General features: G+C 31.2%; 2 pseudogenes; one reads left to right on the forward strand and one right to left on the reverse strand.

The window, feature by feature from the left end:
* Positions 1-1,065: 1,065 nt before the first annotated feature.
* On the forward strand, positions 1,066-4,760 carry LOC18008696 (annotated as a pseudogene).
* Positions 4,761-18,078: 13,318 nt separating this feature from the next.
* On the reverse strand, positions 18,079-19,744 carry LOC18007895 (annotated as a pseudogene).
* Positions 19,745-20,590: the final 846 nt, after the last annotated feature.

Below are 20,590 nucleotides of genomic sequence, written 5' to 3' on the forward strand. Positions count from 1 at the left end.
TCCAAATTGGTTAGAGTATAGTGTGAAGAAAGATACAGCTTTTTGTTTATGTTATTACTTGTTCGACGATAATGTTAGTTATATAATTTTGTAAGAATTTTATATTTTAATAAAAAAAATTTATTATTAATATTATAATTATGTTCTAATCTAGGTTAAAATAAATTTTTGGTCCACCACTAGCTAGAGGTTTAGGCTTGGTCGCTTGCAACAAGTTTCTGGAGTCACTCTCGAAGGATACAGCACCAAATCTCAGATGATCTATGCAAGACATAGCCCAGATCATCGCAGCAGCTTCTGCCTCCAATGGGGAAATGAGTTCGGGGTAGGTCTCCTCTATTTTCTTAAAATCACAAACAAATAGATTGGAGATTTTTGTGATTTGGGGTTTTTAGGAAAAAGAGGAGACGACATCAATTTTACTTAATCGTAATTTATAACGGTTTTTTTAGTTCATTTATCTGTTTCCTCTATCAACTTATACGTCATTCTAATTTGCTTTAGTCAGCAAAACTTTGAGATTTAAATTCAAAATTTCAAAATTTATGATTTTCTTTTGTCAATCCCAATATAAAATCACTAAATAATTAATTTCTTTCTGTTTTTCTTTCTCTTTTATATATTTCAAGTTTTTGTGTTGTATCGCTTGTATTTATTTTTTTGTGGATTTTTGGGTCTTTTGATAATATTTTTCTATTGAAAAAGAAAGAAAACTCTCCTACATGACACACAATTATAGGGTTGACGACTGACGAGTAAACGAAGAAAGGTCATTTATTAATAAAACTACAAAAACACACTGATAAATAATTGTGATTTCTTTTCAAAAGAAAAACGACATTCATTTAATAGGTCAATTCTAGAGTCAATATATGTATTTGATATTTCAAATGCGAACAAGAGGAACAAGAAAGTAAAGATGAAAAGGAAATATGAACGATAACGATATGGAGAGAAATCGTGTAAATAACGTTCACACATTTAACACAAAACATGTCTGAAATCTTCAAAGATATATATCTCAAATACATAAACATTTACACAAAATTTCCTAGAAAAAAAAAAAAGAACAAAAGAACAGAAAACAGTGTGTTAGAGAGAAATGGGAAGTGCGCCAGACTACCACTATTCTTACACCATCTTCTTCCTCTTCTTTGTGTTAACTCTTTTTAATGCTTTCTCTATCTCTGCAAACACTTTTTCGGCTACAAAATCTCTCACTATCACAAGTAACAAAACCATCATATCTCCAAATGAAATCTTCGAACTTGGCTTCTTCAACCCCGCATCAAGTTCTCGTTGGTATCTCGGGATTTGGTACAAGAAAATCCCTACAAGAACCTACGTATGGGTTGCGAATAGAGACAATCCTCTCTCTAATTCCAACGGAACTCTCAAAATCTCCGATAATAATCTCGTCATTTTCGATCAATCTGACACGCCTGCTTGGTCGACAAATCTAACCGGAGGAGATGTGGGATCCCCAGTGGTTGCAGAGCTTCTCGATACCGGTAATCTTGTGATCAGAGACTCCAACAATCCAGATAGATTTCTGTGGCAGAGTTTTGATTTTCCGACAGATACTTTACTTCCGGAGATGAAACTGGGTTGGGATCTCAAAACCGGAATCGATAGATTATTGAGTTCTTGGAAAGCTCCAGACGATCCATCAAGCGGCGATTTCTCGACTAAACTCCAAATCAGAGGGTTCCCTGAGTTTTACGTAAGCAACAGAGAGAATATTTTGTACCGGAGCGGTCCGTGGAATGGAATCGGATTTAGCAGCGTACCAGTGATGAAACCACTTGATTACTTAGTTTACAATTTCACAGCGACTAATGAAGAAGTGACTTACTCATACCGGATCACCAAAACCAACATTTACTCGAGGTTAAGCCTAAGCTCCGCAGGATTATTACAACGATTAACTTGGATTGAGTCAGCACAGAGTTGGAAACAATTATGGTACTCACCAAAGGACATGTGCGATAACTACAAACAGTGTGGGAATTTCGGTTATTGCGATTCGAACACTTCACCGGTTTGTAATTGTATCAAAGGGTTTGAGCTGAGGAATCAGCAAACGTGGGCGTTGAGAGATGATTCTGCTGGTTGCGTGAGGAAAGCGAGGCTTAGCTGTGACGGTAGAGATGGGTTTTTGCGGTTAAAGAATTTGAAATTGCCGGATACTAAGGCAACAACTGTGGACAGAAGTATTGGGGTGAAAGAATGTGAAGAGAAGTGTCTAAAAGATTGTAATTGTAAGGCGTTTGCCAATGCGGATATTCGTGATGGCGGGTCAGGTTGTGTGATTTGGACCGGAGAAATTTTGGATATTCGAAATTTTGCTAAGGGAGGTCAGGATCTTTACGTTAGGCTAGCCGCTGCTGATCTCGGTTAGTTTTTTCTCCTTTGCATACTTAAAGGGCTATTTTTTTATAGCAATTATGTAAAATAAAATAGTTGCCTTGTTTTTATTGCAGAGGACAAGGAAACCAAAAATATAAAAATCATAGGTTCGAGTATTGGAGTGAGCATTTTGCTTCTTTTAAGTTTTATCATCTTCCGTTTTTGGAAAAGGAAGTACAAGCGATCGATAGCATTTCAAACACCTGATGGTAAATCTACAACTTTCCTTTACTTAACTTTTCTAGGTAAATTTTTGGAGTCGGATTCTGATTCGGAGTTAGAGAAAAGCTTTTCTGGTTTTCATTTACTTTAGTTCTAATGCTATTGTAGAGGGATGATTTCTTTCATAAAAATACCAAGTCTAACAGGTTTTTACAATAATTTTAAAATTGAGGAGTTTATGCTCGATCCATCTTTACTTGAGGAGGATTTTAATTTAAAGTTATTTGGGATTTATCGGTTTTTTTTTCAACTCAAGACGTTAGGTTTTACACGTCTTATACTTAAGCGATTTTTATTTTTATATTAACTTAATAGTTGAGGGGTTTATTCGAATCCATTTTTACTTGAGAGGTTAATTTCATTGAAATTATTTATTTTTTGTCTGTAAATTTTGATAAATCAACCTAAAATAATGAGTTAATTAAAAAATTAAAACCCAGTTTGGCCACCCCTACATTTTGTATATACTTTTACTTTTTCTTTAGGTATTTTGATTTCTATCTTACTGAAACAGTTGATCAAGTTAGAAGCCAAGATTCGCTAATATACGAAGTGGTACTACCAAGCAGAGTATCCAAATCCAGTGAAAAAAAAAAAGAGAAACTAGAGCTTCCATTGATGGAGTTTGAAGCGATCTCGAGGGCAACTAACAATTTTTCAAATGCTAACAAGCTTGGACAAGGTGGTTTCGGTATTGTTTACAAGGTAAAAGTGAGTCAAAATTTATCCACATTCAATCACTGCACAAGGTTTCATTGTATAGTCAATTGTGTGGTAATAGGGAAGGTTAGATGACGGGAGAGAAATCGCTGTAAAGAGACTATCTAAAATGTCTTTACAAGGGACCAATGAGTTCAAGAACGAGGTTCGGCTAATTGCAAGGCTTCAGCACATGAACCTTGTCCGCCTTCTTGGTTGTTGCGTCGATAAAGGCGAGAAGATGTTGATCTATGAGTACTTGGAGAATCTAAGCCTTGATTCTCATCTCTTTGGTTAGTGACTTAAAACAGCATCTGTTTTATCAATTAAATATCTTTGGAAATAACTTAACACATTTTTGTCAATTGGTAGACAAAACCCGACGCTCTAACTTAAATTGGCAAAAGAGATTTGATATTACTAATGGTATAGCTAGAGGGCTTCTATATCTTCACCAAGATTCACGGTTTAGGATTATCCATAGAGACTTGAAAGCAAGTAATGTCTTGCTTGATAAAAATATGACTCCGAAGATCTCAGATTTTGGGATGGCCAGGATCTTTGGACAGGATGAGACAGAAGCTAATACGAGGAAGGTGGTCGGAACTTAGTAAGTTAATATTCTCCAAAACAACAAAGAGTTTTTTCTTAAATTTAAATTAAAAACAACATCTCATAGCATATAATTTTTTATCTTTGTTATGTAGCGGCTACATGTCTCCTGAATATGCAATGGACGGGTTATTCTCCATGAAATCAGATGTTTTCAGCTTTGGCGTCTTGCTTCTTGAGATTATAAGTGGCAAGAAAAATAATGGATTTTACAACTCCAACCGTGACCTGAATCTCCTCGGTTGTGTAAGATAAGACTTCTATTCGATCTTGTTTTGCATTCATAATCTGATGATAACACTAAAAGAAAGATTCCATATTTATTGACAGTTGTGGAGGCATTGGAAGGAAGGAAGCGTGCTAGAGATCGTAGATCCGATCATCATAGATTCTTCATCATCAACATGTCGGACACATGAAATCTTAAGATATATACAAATTGGTCTCTTGTGTGTTCAGGAACGTGCTGAAGATAGACCAGTGATGTCGTCGGTAATGTTGATGCTTGGAAGCGAAACCACAGTTATTCCTCAGCCTAAACGGCCCGGTTATTGCGTTGGAAGAAGTCTTCTTGAGACTGATTCTTCTTCAAGTACACAGCACAACTATGAATGGACAGTGAATCAAATCACACTCTCGGTCATTGACGCTCGGTAATATGAATGTTACCGAGCTTTTGATAATATTTTCTATCTATGTCGCAATAGCAAACTTTTACTACACCAAAAGATGACTTTTTCTATGTAATTTAATTTAAACGAAAGCTACATGATTTTCAGAATTTGGATTTAGAACGGAACTATTAAAACAACTATTTAGACGAAGAACATGGTAAACCTTATACAATAGAATATTATTACTTTTTTTTTAAGTTGTATTATCTTATAATATTAAAGAAGAAGTACATCTAGATCTTTGATCTCGGTTTTACGTTTTATATTATAATGAATGTCATTGTATAAAAATGTATTCCACCAATAAAAAAAAACTGAAACCAAAGAGGATCCGCATCCTTTTAAATGATCCGTTTAAAAGGACGCGGGTCCTAAAATTTTACCGTTTTGTATTTTAGAAAATTAATGATTTATAAAGATGTAATCCCTTTTGAAATATTTAGCTCCTAATAATCGTGAGAAATAAAATAGATATCGCAATAAATATGATTATATATTAATTAATGGTGCATAGGAGAATCTTGAATTCAAAATATAAGAGAAAATCTTCAAATCTTCAAATCATTTTTTTCGCATACCCGAATATTAACACAATAATAACAACTACCAAAAATGACATATTTGCCTATTTGCCATAATATTGTATTTAATTTAATTTGAACAATTATACTTCACCGCAAATGTATCTTACCTCTTAACGGCATTGAACAAAATCTTCAAATTTTATTTTGAGCTATTGCTAAATGTCAATCGATGAGAATCTGCTATTAGTTTGTTATTGAATATTATCCCATTTGTTTCGCATCACCGTATATATATTCAATAACAACTACTTTACAAAAAATTAGGATTTGCTATTTCCAATCAATATTGTGTTCAATTTGAATTGAAAAAAATATACTTAGCCGCCAATTTACATACAGCTCAACGGTATTGCGAGAACCATATATTGTTTCACTATAAATGCGACATTACCATATTCTATTTCACTCCACATCAACTACAACTTTCTTAACTTTTAGTTCACTTCAATTCTTTGCAATGGCTTCCAACATGAGGTTAAGATCTTTGGCTAACTTAAAGCCATTCAAGACTGGGTGGAAGGTGCATGTGAAAGTGCTTTACACTTGGAAGCAATACCAGACTAAGAGTGGAGAGTCTTTAGAAATCATTTTCGCAAATGAAATGGTATGATCAAGTGGATGTGAAATTACATTTTTGGGCTACTAACTATTAATGGTTTACTTATAATTTTTTTTTATTTATTTACAGGGTACCAAAATCCACGCTACTGTCAAGAAAAACTTGTTGTATCGTTTTGAGCGGATGATGGTTGTCGGTGAATGGAAGTTCATCGAGAACTTTGCATTGAACCAGGCGTCCGGTCAATATCAGGCCACAAAGCATCAATTTAAGATGTCCTTCATTGCATCCACCCTTGTTAGCAAAAGTGTTAATCGATATGACAGTCGGTTTTTTTTAGTTCTTAGATTTTGGTACAATCTTGAACGATGCAACAAGTACAAGTTTTTTGATTGGTGAGTTTTCCACTTATCTATATAGTTAGTTTATTACATTTACATACGTATTTATCTGACGTCATTTTTCAAAATCCCAGATGTTATTGGACGAGTTGAAAGTGTACGTAAACTGGAAACAATCTCGGTAATGAACAAGGACACCAGCAAGCTTGAATTCGACTTGTGTAATGCGAAGTGAGTATATACGGTTAACGTTTTTTATCCTTCTAAATATGTACTCTAATATAATTGAACCCTATTATATATAGAGCGAAGCGCTTACCATGCATACTTTGGGGTAAACTTGGCGAGCAAGTCTATTCGGCTTGTCAGAATGCTGGTGAACGTGGTGTTATCATTGTAATCCATTTTGGAAAAATCAATGTGTTTAGAGGTAAAAATTTTAATTTCAAAATTGTTGTTTCAACATAAATTAAAATGCATTTTGATTATTTGTTTAAATTATCATAGGTGAACGTCAAATTACCAGTTCTTTCTAAACTTCTAAGGTGCTCATAGATCTTTACGATCCAGATATCATTGACTTCAAAAATAGGTAAACAATTTATTTATATATCACACACATATTTTGACAATGTGATTATTAATAAGAATTGTTTTCCAATTTGAAGTTTACCTACAAATGGCGAAAATATTACTTTCTTGAGTAGCAAGCCACATCAAAGGATTTTTTATAATGATGAGAGTAATTTTGATCAGTTTCCAATGGTGACTATTGGTGAACTGCAAGATTATCTGGAGGTATATATAATTGTCATAACTTTATTATTGGTTGATAAGATGATATGTCTTTGGGAAATGATTTTTTAATATAAAACTAATAACATAAAATACTTAAAGCGTATAAAACCTTATATATGTTATCAATTAAATTAAAGGTTTAACTCAAACTTTAACTTTTATATGTTAATTTAGCAATAGAGTTTATGCGATTATGGTGACTGCTCTATTGTTAAATATTCAGGTTGAAAAATGTAAAATCATGTGTACTATATACACGGTTGATACAGATTGGTCATGGTTTTACTTGGTTTGCACTAAGTGTGGGAAAAAGATTTACAAAATCCCAAAACGTGAAGACGAGAAATTTTTTGATAAAACTAAGAAGTTTTATTCATGTAAAACATGTGATGCCAAAGTTTCATCTGTCAGTGCGAGGTAAATAAATTTTATAAATTACTAAATAACAAATTGTGTGCCAAAAACATATAATCACATGTTTACATTTAAATTATATTGTAGACACAAACTCCATCTTTGTGTAATGTACAACACCAGCAAAATCAAATGTTTTCTCTTTGATTCAAATGCAAAGGATATTGTTAACTAATCTCCTGATGAAATTTTAAAAGGGACATATGATGAGGTATTATACACTTTATGTATTTTATTTCAATAAGTTTTATATTAAAAAATCATTTCCCAAATACTTAGTATTTTTCAACATAGATACAAGATCCGGATGTCGTTCCTGATGCACTGCAAAACTTGGTTGGGAAGACTTTTCAGTTTCTAATTTGTGTTGAGAAAGAAAATCTCAACGGTGGTAGTAATACATACAAGGTCGGAAAGGTTTGGAAAGGCAATCAGGTTTTGACTACCACCGTTGATGAGGTGAATGAACCTGAAGATGGGGGGGATCAGAGTTTACTCATGTCTGGCAATTAGGTAAAATTCTTATCATGTGAATGGATTTTTAATATTTTTGGGACAATAATATATCTTAGAAAATTTTTATTCATAGGCATCACTGATGAACACACATAGCCAAGAGTCTTCTGATGATGTTTCTGGCAATATCAAAACTCCTTTATCAAAGCGTGAGCGAGATGATCCTAAAGATTCAGTCGACTCATCCTCGTCGTCTAAGAAGTCATGTAATAGTTTGAGTAGTGTGGAAACGGCATATGCGAATGAAGTGATTGATGAGGATACACTGAAGAGTGATGGTGTTTTAGTGCGCTCTTCTTACAAGTGAATCCAATGAAGGTGTTCCAAATGGACGAACTCAAGGACGTGGTGGTGGTAAAGCTGTTGGCAAAGAGCAAGGCAAATCTAGGAGAATGTGATCCCATATATTCTGCAGTTTAAGAATTTTTTATTATTCAATGTTTTATTGAATAACTTTCTGTTTTCCATTATTTGGTTTTAGTATTTTGAGCATTCGAATATTTGTTCTTTTATACTTAGTTTATTTGTTTCTATAAGTTGAAATTTTAATAAAATATTGTTAGGTTTGGCATAATTTGTTCGTTAATCATATATTATACATTTTTAATCCATCTGCATCAAATACAATAAGTATGAAATATTAGTAGTTGAAATCAACACTTTTATTATTAATCAAATTATTTATCTACATACAAATTACTATTTAAACAATATTGATATGATATTATTTCATACATGAATGATTCTGTAATTATTTAAGGATACAATTGTATTGAAATTTTATGTATGGTCATTATGGTTAATATTTTTATATATTATAATCATGCGGTTACTGATTAAATGGTACTTTTAAATAACGAAACATCCTAATTGTATAACCGTTATTTACAAAATCTTTATATATATATATATATATATATATATTGTGAACAATAAAACACTCTTTATTAACATATCCATTATCGTTTTTGGATTTTGTATTTTCTACAGAAAAATGTCTCCATGCGAAAGAATATATGAAATTATCTTATCATCTGAAGGATGCAGCATATGAATTCAAATCATTAAGAAAATTGTTGAAGAAAATGATTCGAATGAATATAAAGCAACAATTGTCTGGGCAGACGAACATGTAAGTTCGCCAATCACTAAATTCATATATTACAATTTTTGGTTATATAAATGTTACATTTATTTCAGATAATTTCAAATCCCATTTCTTAATTTGGTATTTGCTTTTTCTTCTAGGGTGGTAGAATTGTTGCTACAATTCCTAGGAATATAATGTCTATTAATCACAATGAATGTTTGGAGGGAAATTGGTATTTCGTTCACAAATTTCGCATCAATGAAGTTTCATCGTCATCTAATGCAAAATTCAATAGATATCAGATATCTATAACCTATGATACTCGGTTTCATATGACATCCCCAAAATCTGAAGATCGTATGTATTCTTTTTCAAAATTAACCGAATTAATGCCAATGTTGTTGTCTACATCATCCAAAATTACTAGGTGTACATATTTCTTATTGTTCATATGTTAGACGTTTATATGTAATTGACAGTCGTATTACTTGAATGAAATACTATTTGTATAGTTGACTTGATTGGATGCATAGTAAAAGTTCGCAAATTGCCTGAACATGGAGGGATGAAATATGGGAGAGAAGGGATTGCTACCAATAAGTGTATCAAATTTACGATTCGGAATTTTGAGTACGTAACCATCTATACTAATTTTCTTTATATATCATAATTATTTTGATTGGGTTATTATACATATATTTCCATATTTTAATAGGTGTGTTGATATCAAATATGTCGCATTTGGTAACAATGCTGTCAAGTTTGAAGAGCTCTTGCTAACAAAACCTAGAGATAAAGTAATCATATGTGTGTTAAGATTTTGGGAAGTTGGACCATATAGAGATAATCTGAATTTAAATTTTTATAGTGTTTACCGGGATTGTATTATGCATAACGACTAAATTAAAATTTTTATATTGCAGATGACATACATATTTTTATATTGCATAACGGATTCTTCATTTGAGCTTGTTCATTAATGCAGTTTGTTTTTCCAAAAGTTTTTCAACCTGATCATAGATATCTAGAGCCACAAAGTGTTGAATCATATATAAAAAACTAGTATTTGATGAGCTAAGTGTCATAAGGCTTCTGAAAGTGAGTTTAGTGAATATATATTTGGAACTTGAGGATATATGTATGTGTTATTGAGAATATTAATAGCTTCCAAAAGCATATTTGATGGATTTGGCATAAAGGTTGGAGCCACAAGAGTGGAAAGATCATGTTATGAGTTTAAAAAAATGCATATAATCCCTGCATATCATCCATCATGTCATTGATAAAAGAAAAGAAAATAAAATTTCTAATTAGATTAATTCAAACATAAAATATAAAGAGTCAATTGGGTCAATCTACATAACCCAAATTGAAATGAGGTAGATGAACGTGACAAAATGTCAGATTCAGTATTGCTGTTGGATAAAGTTTTGACATCTTTACCCTTGACTTAATGTGCTGTGAAAGCTACTTTATAACTTTTTGTTGTTGTCTATCAATTTAATTTCTTATAATATGTTAAATATTTATAACTAGATAAATATTTAATTATACCGCTATCTTTATAGTTTGTTAAAGTCATATATTTTTTTAACATGCTATCATATTTACTTTATCATATAAACATATAGATAGTTGTGAGAGAACGTTTTTCATATTTGTAGTTTTATGTGTTATTAATTGGTTTAGCATAATAAATAATAATATAACTCGTTACTAAAATATATATTATGTTACAACATAAAAGTTATCTTGTTACAATTATATGTGACAACTAAACTTACTAAATTACAATGATTTAAAACAGATAGTTAGAATAAAAAAAATATAATCGATACCAAAACCTGTGCTGCCGGAGCTTTTATGCAACATTTCAACTATGTTCCTGAAGACAATAACTCAATCTCCTCCAAAATCTGTTCTTTGAAGTACACGTCATTGGAAAGAGAGAAATTAAGGTCCGGATCTACTCAATCTTCTTCACCGGAACACGATGATAGCGTGAACTTAACCTCATCCACATTTGACGCCACGCTGCCGAAACTTTATGGAACATGCTAACTAGAGGTCGCTATTTCGAGTGGCTCTTGGAACGAGACCATATAACATGCTCTGGTCCCGGGCCTGAGGGGATGTACGGGCTTTGGCCCAGAAATGATGATGGCGGTGGAAGAGCATTTACCTCTCTTCCCATGTTCAAAATGTCGTTAGGTGCTAGTCGGACGGTCGAGGTGTGCCTAGCGCTTAGCAAAAAAATCAAGATTAATCTGATATTAGTTTTAGGATTTTGTTAAATAATATAATAAAAAAAATAAATTATAGTTATATTTATTTTATTTTGTTCATATGTTGTAATTATTCGTTGGCCTAGCAATTCTACATGTTTTATTCTCCCTTGAGTTGTTAAGTTCAAACTCAGAAAGTGTCTATTTGCCATTTTTCTCATTTATTATAACGGAAAGGTAAATTAGTTATTACTCATTCATCTCTTTCAATGGTGTTTCACAGGTTCATCAACCCTAAACACGGCGGCTACCATTTGTTTAGACCATAAATCTCTGTTTCAACTCTATTTTTTCTGGTTTTGGCTCGAAAATTATAGATATAATATATATTATGCAATTTTTACCTTGAAACATGAAAAATATGGCATTTTTTCTATCCGATTTTTATGTCTGATTAGGCCAAATCGCAGCGGTCAGTAGCCGCCGAGCACCTATCCGCTGATTAAGCGACCGAAGTGGCCACGTTTTCGAACATGGCTCTCTTCATACTGAACTGAAAATATGTGGAAAATCAAAAAGGAATTGAGAAATTTGAGAGAAAAATTGAAAGATTTGACAGAGGAAGAAGGTGACGGAAACAAAAGATTTAAGAGAAGAAAGAAAAGAGACCAAAGAAAAGAGAAAAAAGAGAGGAGAGAGAAAATATGCATTACAAGAAAATGATAGAATATAGTAGAAAGAAGAAACAAGATAGAAAAGAGAGAAAAGAAAGATGGGTAAAACTGGATTATCATTATTGTAATAGTGCTTCAAATAAAAAATATAAATTAAGCTAAATACACAATTTTTTGTTGTTAGACACCCTACTTTCTCTAACAGAAACAATAAAAAGAACAAGTTAATCAAATTTAAACTTAGCAAGGATAGCGATTCTACTTTAGTAGGCTCACCAGCTGGTCAGATCCACCTTTTGAATCATTATAAAAAACTAATTATGAAATAAAGTCAAATTATCACATATATTAAAAATTCTATAAAGTAATACACTAAATTAGAAAATATGATAAACTAATAATTTTTTTCTATAATTCGGTGGATTCAAAGTATAACATAATTCGATAAGATAATAAGATGATAAATATTTTGGAAATTATATACAAACATATGGTCCTATTAATATCATATAAGTGGTGATTAGTAGAGTATTTGCACTCTATAACTAAAAAGACAGCCATATTTGCAGAACTAGCTATTCCGTGTAGATGATACTGTTTCTTTTTCTTTTAAATACAAAAATGCCCATACTTACCTACAACTCAACATGATAACACTTGAGATACAACGAATATATTATGTCAGGGCAAGAGTATCTTCTCACTCTATTTTTTTATTTCTTTATAATTTATTTTTCTCTCTCATTAGTATTGTTGTTTCTCTGCAATTTTATCATCGATCTCTTATCTTTTTCTTTCTAATTTCTTTCCAAAATCTCAACCAACCATATCAGTTATCATTTTTAACCTCCCAGAAATTAAAATCTGCCCAAACATTGATGTATGTGTTTCATCCTCTAATTAACATTGTTTTATTATTTGTTGATTTTGTTATGTTCAATGAAATCTGATTCGACAATATTTTCAACTCTAATGGGAACAGTGTCAGAAGAAGTGGAAACTGCATATATGGAAATTGATATGGCAATTGTGGTTATGGAGGATGCAACTATGATGGTTACGGAGGAAGTGGTGGTTTCAGAGTGTGGAGACATATATGGTAGGGGTGGTGATACGAAGACTTGATAAAACATAGTTTATGTTAGACTCTTACTTAAATACGTATTCAAGAAATTATGATCTTAGTCTATAACAATTAACATATCTATAGTATATTATGGTTTATGTTAGTCGTGTAATAACATATGTGTATCTTAATTATGGAAATATTAAATAGAACACTAACATATTCGAATAATGTGTTATTTTTATATGTAGCACGTTAAGCAAATCGATAACACCCTTAACAATCTATATCGCTTAATTATTGTTATCAATCTAACATTTTCTTTATCGTGAAAATAATAATGTTAGATGCGAATTTACTTGTTCATATATGATACAATAATTGTTAATCACAAACATATTTTGAATATGAAATAGTTTTTTCATTTTAATGTAAAAGTGCTAACATGTTTAATGGTCATCAATAAATGACTTCCTGGTGATATATATTATTACTAGTCTAATATACATATTAGTTGTTCGTTGCAATTTGCATAAGTGAGTCCCTCTATATTCTAAATAGTTACTCTATGCAATCAACACATTGTTGTTAGCATAAAGTAAAGTTGAAATATCAAATATTACAGAAGGTAAAGTAATCATTACTAATAATTATACGAATATTTACTTTAAGTTTTGGTGGAACCATAGTTATATCTGCAAATTCACAATCTTATATGAATATTTGGCTAATTTACTCTAATTAGTATATACTCCATTCGTTTCACAATAAATGTTGTTGTAGAGAAAAAAGTTTGTTTCAAATCATATTATGTTTTCAATTTGCAGTGAAAAGTAAATTAGTTTTTTTTTTTAGTGTTTTTCAACAGTTTTTTCTTCATGTTGTTTTATCATTAGATGAATTGTATTTTATAATTCTTTTATCAAAAAAGTAAGGTAAAAAATGAAACCTAGCAAGGTCTTCGTTACTTTCCTGTTTTTTTTCTAATATGGCTTATTTTTAATTGATTGTGTTGAGTAATATAAAGTAAATCGACTTTTAAATAGAGAAAATTCAAGAAAAATATGAATTTTTTTATACTAATTTAAGATATTTTGTAAATAATTAATAAAATAGTATATTCTCAATATCATTAATTTATAGAGTTTTTAGTGTAGTACTTATGAATGAGGAACTGAGCAGTCCCTATCATATGGGTATTCTCCGTATTTTGATTGCTAAGCTCAATATTTCTTTTTTTCTTTTGTAAAGAGATAAATTGTAGATTTCACAACTGTGTATTTTCTTTTTATATAGAGATCTTCAAACAAATTGACAGAAGAGTCAAGAACATCGCTTGCAAAAATGGCAAGTCCTTTAAGAATATAGAAATTTAATGATTCACTTATGAGTAATTGGATTTGTGTATACTTCACCTTATTCTTATAGATTTGTTTTTTTAGATCTCTTGAAACTTCATAGTTTCGATGAGCATATATAAAGAAACCGTTTATTTTTTTTTGTTTAAGGGAATAGAATTTACATCTCATCCCAAAAAATAAAAACAAACTATGTAAGATAATACCAGCTGAAAATATGTTTTTATAAGGACAAATAAACGAGAGAGAAAAAAAACCTCTAAGATGTGCAAAAATGCAGAATAGACAAAATACATGAAAGACAATTTGAGCACATATGTTTCACTTTGATAACGTCGATGGCTTGGTTTTGCTAAGTTGGAATTAATCCTCAATTTAGTTAAATGCTCATAATGCTATCAACATGACGTCGATGTATGGCCTGACTGATTTAAACGCAGTGCTTGCGTTTGCGAATACAGAAGTTTGTGGAAGCGGGCGATTGTGGTTTTGAGCGTTATTAAGCAGTTTGCACGATTGGTTTAACTGTTGAAGCATATCCGTTTTTAGGACATTTTTGACTGGCTAACCAGCGGATGTATTAACGGTTAAACATAATATATAATTAGAAAAAACACAAAACTATATTATTACGCTAAATATCAAATCACTAGTTTAAAATAATTAATAATAAAAAATTATAAATAAATACTGAATAATTGTTCAAAAACTAATAAATTTTATAATGACATGTTTATTTCAATTGTTGGGAACATCACCTAAAATTATGTCCAGTAATGCAATAAACTAGAAAAAATTTGCTCTAATACATGGATCTTTTGGATTTGTCTTATGCATGATGTAAAATTTTTTCAATAGATTCAATTGATTTTTTTTTGCACAACCCCAATCGATATGGTTATGGTTTATATATATAGGAGACGATACATTAGGATTAGATTTTCATAATTTTTTTTAACGTGAACTCTGTTTTTTCTAGCATGGTTATTTTTTTACTCATCCGCCACCGCCCGCACCGCAAACACTTGCGGGAAGCAACTTTTGGTTTTCAGAGATACAAACGATACAGAGCAGTATGAAGTGAAATCTATGATTGTTATAAACGCAATTAGCCGCTACCATCCGAAAACGTAGTTAAACACACAAAGCCGCTTTGCGGATGATAACGGGTGAACCAATCAACACCGTAAGTTGGGTTTTATAAATATAATATGTGTTTACTAAAACTCACATGTTATTAGTATATATTAATGCTTTTACTAGCATGTTAGTACAAATTACTAAATGTAGTTTTTTATATAAAAAAATAGATTAGATCTCGAGTGTTAGGTGAGTAAAATATAAAATATAGATTCTAAATTAATAATCTGCATAATTCTGACCCGTATAATTTGATTTTCAAAATTTTTAATTCACAATTAAAATTTTTAAAATTGAATTATATTACCGATAAACATCCCTCTAAATGAATGAAATAAATCTGTTATTCTTCTACTTAATATAGTTTTGATAGTTTACATTTATTCGATGTTGTAGTTTCTATTTTTTTCTCGTATTTTATCTTTTTAGATTTATTAATTTTTTATTTTGAAAACTATAAAAAATAGAAAGTTAATTAACCACAACACATATTAAAATCTCGTGAGTTATAATTTTGTTAACGTGTCATGGTCACTTTGAGAGATCCAACTTTATATAATAAGATATAATCAGTTGAAAAATACAACATGCTACTCCTATGTGATGTTAGAGGAAACATATAATTAAAGGAATTTCGTGCTTCTCTTGCCCATTGGTGTTAGTAAACATAAAAGCTCCAAATCCAAAAATAAAGAAATAGGAAAACACTTCTTCATATCGGCATGGTCTTGTGTTACACATGAATACATGATCCATCATGTGTAACACAAAATGCGGAACAAGGTAAGATGCAGCTACATCAAAAACACACGCAAAAGAGAACATAAGAACATTAGGTTATCCCCCATGAACCCTGCTCCCCCACAGACTTAGATTCAGAAGCTGCAGCAGAAACAGATTCATCTCGGTCTACTTGAGTATACAACTAAGTTAAGAACTTCAAGGTATAACATAACTACGGATTTGAATGGACGAACATTTATCTTGAGCTAATAAGCAAAGCATTACAACCTTTGAAGTATCAAACTAAGTTAGAAAGACTAACTTACTAAAACTGTTCAAAAGAGATACAATGAAATATTCTCCAAAGAAAATGAAAGATTACTAGCAAGAAGATATTTTTTTAAATATTCTTTGAGTAGTCCAATATAAAACAGGGTTACGACTCAAAACTAAGGTTAAGACTTTTGAGCAGAAAAGTAATTTTCTTGTAAAAGCCATGAAGCTCTCAAAGAAAAATACAGAGGCTGAAAGGTTAGTATTTGATAAAGAACTAGAAATCAAGTTGGGACATTTTATCGAATATATTTGTGCAATTCCAAATAGGTTATAATCTCAAATGGTTAGCCTATCAGATTCTCATTAGTGACAAAGTATTCAGTTTGGGACTTCCAAGTTAGAAGATCTGCGTTATATTAGATTTTTTTCAATGCCTACATATATAACTTGTTACACATTAAGATAAGAAAATGTATATCTTACTATGCTTTAGCCTTAAAAAAATTACTTCATTCACGGGTCACTTATCCTATTGTAGCTCAATATATATTTAAGGGTTTTAGGTGTTTTGATCGTATTTTCTTATAAATATGTTTTTAGTCCTAAAGTTTACTAAGGTGGTTTTGAGTAATTGAAGGAAAAATGTTAAAAACAATCCCTATATATAGGCTATATATCACAGAATTAATGTATTAAAAATTAATTTTTACATTAAATGATTAAATATGCTATTAGTTTCTCAGAATTTTCTAGTATTCATAGATAAATAGATCGCTTATATTTTTGATACTCATTCTTCTTGTTTAAGTAGCCATGCATAAGTATCCTAAATTATAAATCAGATCTTTTCACAATAATTAATTTAATTTTAGTGAGTCAATATGGATCAATGTTTTAATGCAATGAGGCAATGTTCTCTAGTTTTTGACTTATTGCAATTAACCATTATGTATTTATAAAATAGACTCAAATACCACATATTCTATAAATGAGAATAGGAAACTTTCTATTGAAAATTTTACTTTGTATAACAATAACTAGAAATACATGAGAATAAATCTTTTCAAAATGAACGAACATATGAAAAAGAAGAAATTTTGGGTTTCTTTAAAATAATATATGAAATAGGATGTTGTATTCTTTCAAAAATGTATCGATTTGTAGAATTGTCTATATCTATCTATAGAACTGTGTATTCTTCAGTTCAACTCTCCTCAGCAATGAAAATTTGATTAAAAAACTCATATTGAAATGTATGTAAAACTCATGTAAAATATTTGTTAATAAATTAGGTAACCACCATTACGCTAGATTGTAAAGTTTTGGTAAATGTGAACTAAAACTTGTTTATCTATTATCTTTAAAAAAATATATGATTTTAGAAAAAAATATTAAATGATGATAAGTATTATCTAATTCTTAGATTCAAAAAAAGAAATATTAACTTTCAACGGTATGTCTAATTCATAACTGATTTAAAAAATAGATACAAATATACCACATAACTGTGTGTGGGGTGTGAACGTATATATAAAAAATGACATAAAATTCCAAAAAAAGTATCACAAATTTTAAGCATAAAAAATCGTAATTATTCTGATAATTAAAATACCACAACCTTAATAAAAACGAGAACAAGAAAATAAATTGCAAAAGCACTTGTTGGCTTATCAGAATGTGAACATTTATTCTTGAAACCTAGTGACACCATATATTATTGGTAGCAGTTGGACTGGTTACAGAGATGACACTGCTTAAGCTGACTATAGTCAGAGTAGTAGAAGATTCACTAGGGATTTGCTGATGCTGCTGTTGTTGGTGGTGATAGTAGTGGTGGTGGTTGTGGTTGTGGTGGTAATTATCTATGAATGAAAAGCCCATATGCTCAGCCGCATAACTCATTTGCTCAGGATGGTTCATCTCCATTAGCCATTATTTCTGGTTCTGATTATGATTTTGATTCAAATTTAATTTCATGTTTGGTCATAGAATCCAATATGTGGAGTCGCAGGATGTCAAAATTATTGATGTTGATGATGATATTGCTGCTGCTGCTGAATAGAGTTAAAAACAAATCTGCAGCAGTGGTGGACGAGGAGGAAGAACGAACCTCATGCATCATAGCGGCTGGAACAGTTGTGGCTGTAGCAACCACCAGTGATCCAATCCCCATAGAAGAAGGAGCCGCAGTCGCAGCAGCATTGGAAGATTCACCCATCCTGCGATCTATATATTTTTGATATTGTTGAATCATATAACCTAAGTTATTGAGATCCATAATATGGAGATGAAACATCGCCAAGCTTCCGACCAAACATTGGAACATGACTTTAGTCATTTCTTGCTTCCTGTTATCCTTCCCTTGTCTCTTCAAATGCTCGGACTCTTTGGTGATCCTTTGTCTGAGAAAAGTTTTTTGGTCTACCATTTTTTGTGTTTGTCTATCTCTGGTTAATGTACGGAAATCAAAAATTACCCTTTGCACATCAGAATTTGATGGCCACACCTCAAGATTAGAGTCGTAGGGATTATAGATGATGGCACAAGAAGTGATACCACAGAGAATTGAGAGCTCTTTCATTTTCTTTAGCAATTCTTTTTTTGGTTAAGGTTAATTTTCTGGACGAGTCATTTGCAATGAAAGCAAGCTTTACCTTCTCCTTTGTGATGATGGACTTTTTTTAAAAAAGTTTTCTCTCCTTTCTTTTTCACTCTTTTTTGTTTGTTTGTTTTGTTTTGTGTGTGCTGTGTAAAAATTCATGGAAGAGTTGTGTTTACACAATGATGCAGGGGTATAAAGAGTTGTCTCTTTTAATAGTAGACATAATTATTTTATTTATAGCTAGTAAAAAAAATGATAAAATTATTAACTACAGCTGATAAAGTTGTGAATCTATTTAATTATTTTTATATCTTACTTATTTAAATAAACCAGATCGCTTTAGTAAAAATTATATGATTATTTTAAAAACAAATAGTTGTTCTTATGTTGGATAATTTCTAAGATTTTGTTTAATAAGTGAGTCAAAATGTCTTCCAATACATTTTTGTGATTATTTTTTCTATTGGAGACTTTGAATATGAGTTATTTTGACTTATAAAACAACTACAAACTAAAACATTGTAGAGATAATTCTCTTAGAATCATAATTATAAATCTCGTCTTTTTTGTTTTCTATATTATTCCTAGGCTAGAAACTTAAAATACTCACTGTAAAGTATGGATATTCATAACCTAACATTTAAAGTATAAAGATATACAAATAGTTAAGATATTTCTTAAACGATAAAAATATAGTCAGAATGTGCAAGTAAAAACAAATTAAAAAATGGGAAAATCGTTAAGTAAAAGATATACTGGCATATCTAACTTGTGAATGTTATAACACATATCATATATGGACTCTTATACCGGCCCATTAGGCCCATCAGGGCATTGTACTTAACATAGATTCCCTATGTACTCTATATATACATTCCAGTGATTAATAAAGTATCTAAGTTTTCACAACACGTTATCAGCACGATAAGACTCTCTGAGCAAAAAACCCTAATAAATCCGGCCACCACCAAAACCCTAAAAGCAAGTTAAAACTTAAAAGACGCATATCTTCCAAACCGTGAGGAACCAGAAGACGATCTACATATCAAATCGAAGCCCTCGACGAGACGAATCTACTGGTGAAAACCGTTTGTCGATCCAACGTCGGACGCGCCCTCACGCACACTTACAGTACACGACGATCAACCGAAAAAAAAAACCAGATCCGAGTTTTTCCTTCTTCAACCAGCAGCTTCTCCAGTTTTGGTGATCAATCCTTGGAATTTGTAGCGGCTAACTGAGGTCTATTAGCTCCCAGTTTCATTAGCCTGTCAGAAATCCAAAGGTGGAAAAGGTATCTTCTAAAACTGAAAGCCATAGAACCTGTTGTTTAAACACTTCAAAACCCTATAAAAAAAAAAAATCGATCTCTAATTGATTGAAAGTGTTTGATACTCTGATGATTGATTGATAACTTGTTGATTGATTGTTTAAATTACAAGTTTATGCATGTTCAAAGGTTTTAAACTCGTTTTATAAAACCCTAATCTACAAAAACCTAACAACCGTTTTTGGCCATGTTTATGGCATAAACCTATTCGATTTTCTTCATGTTTAATAAGCTTGTTGCAGCTTATTTGATTGTTGATTCTCTTGCTTGAAACACTT

This window comes from Eutrema salsugineum, unplaced genomic scaffold (assembly GCF_000478725.1).
Source record: "Eutrema salsugineum unplaced genomic scaffold, Eutsalg1_0 scaffold_9, whole genome shotgun sequence".
NCBI classification, from domain to species: domain Eukaryota; kingdom Viridiplantae; phylum Streptophyta; class Magnoliopsida; order Brassicales; family Brassicaceae; genus Eutrema; species Eutrema salsugineum.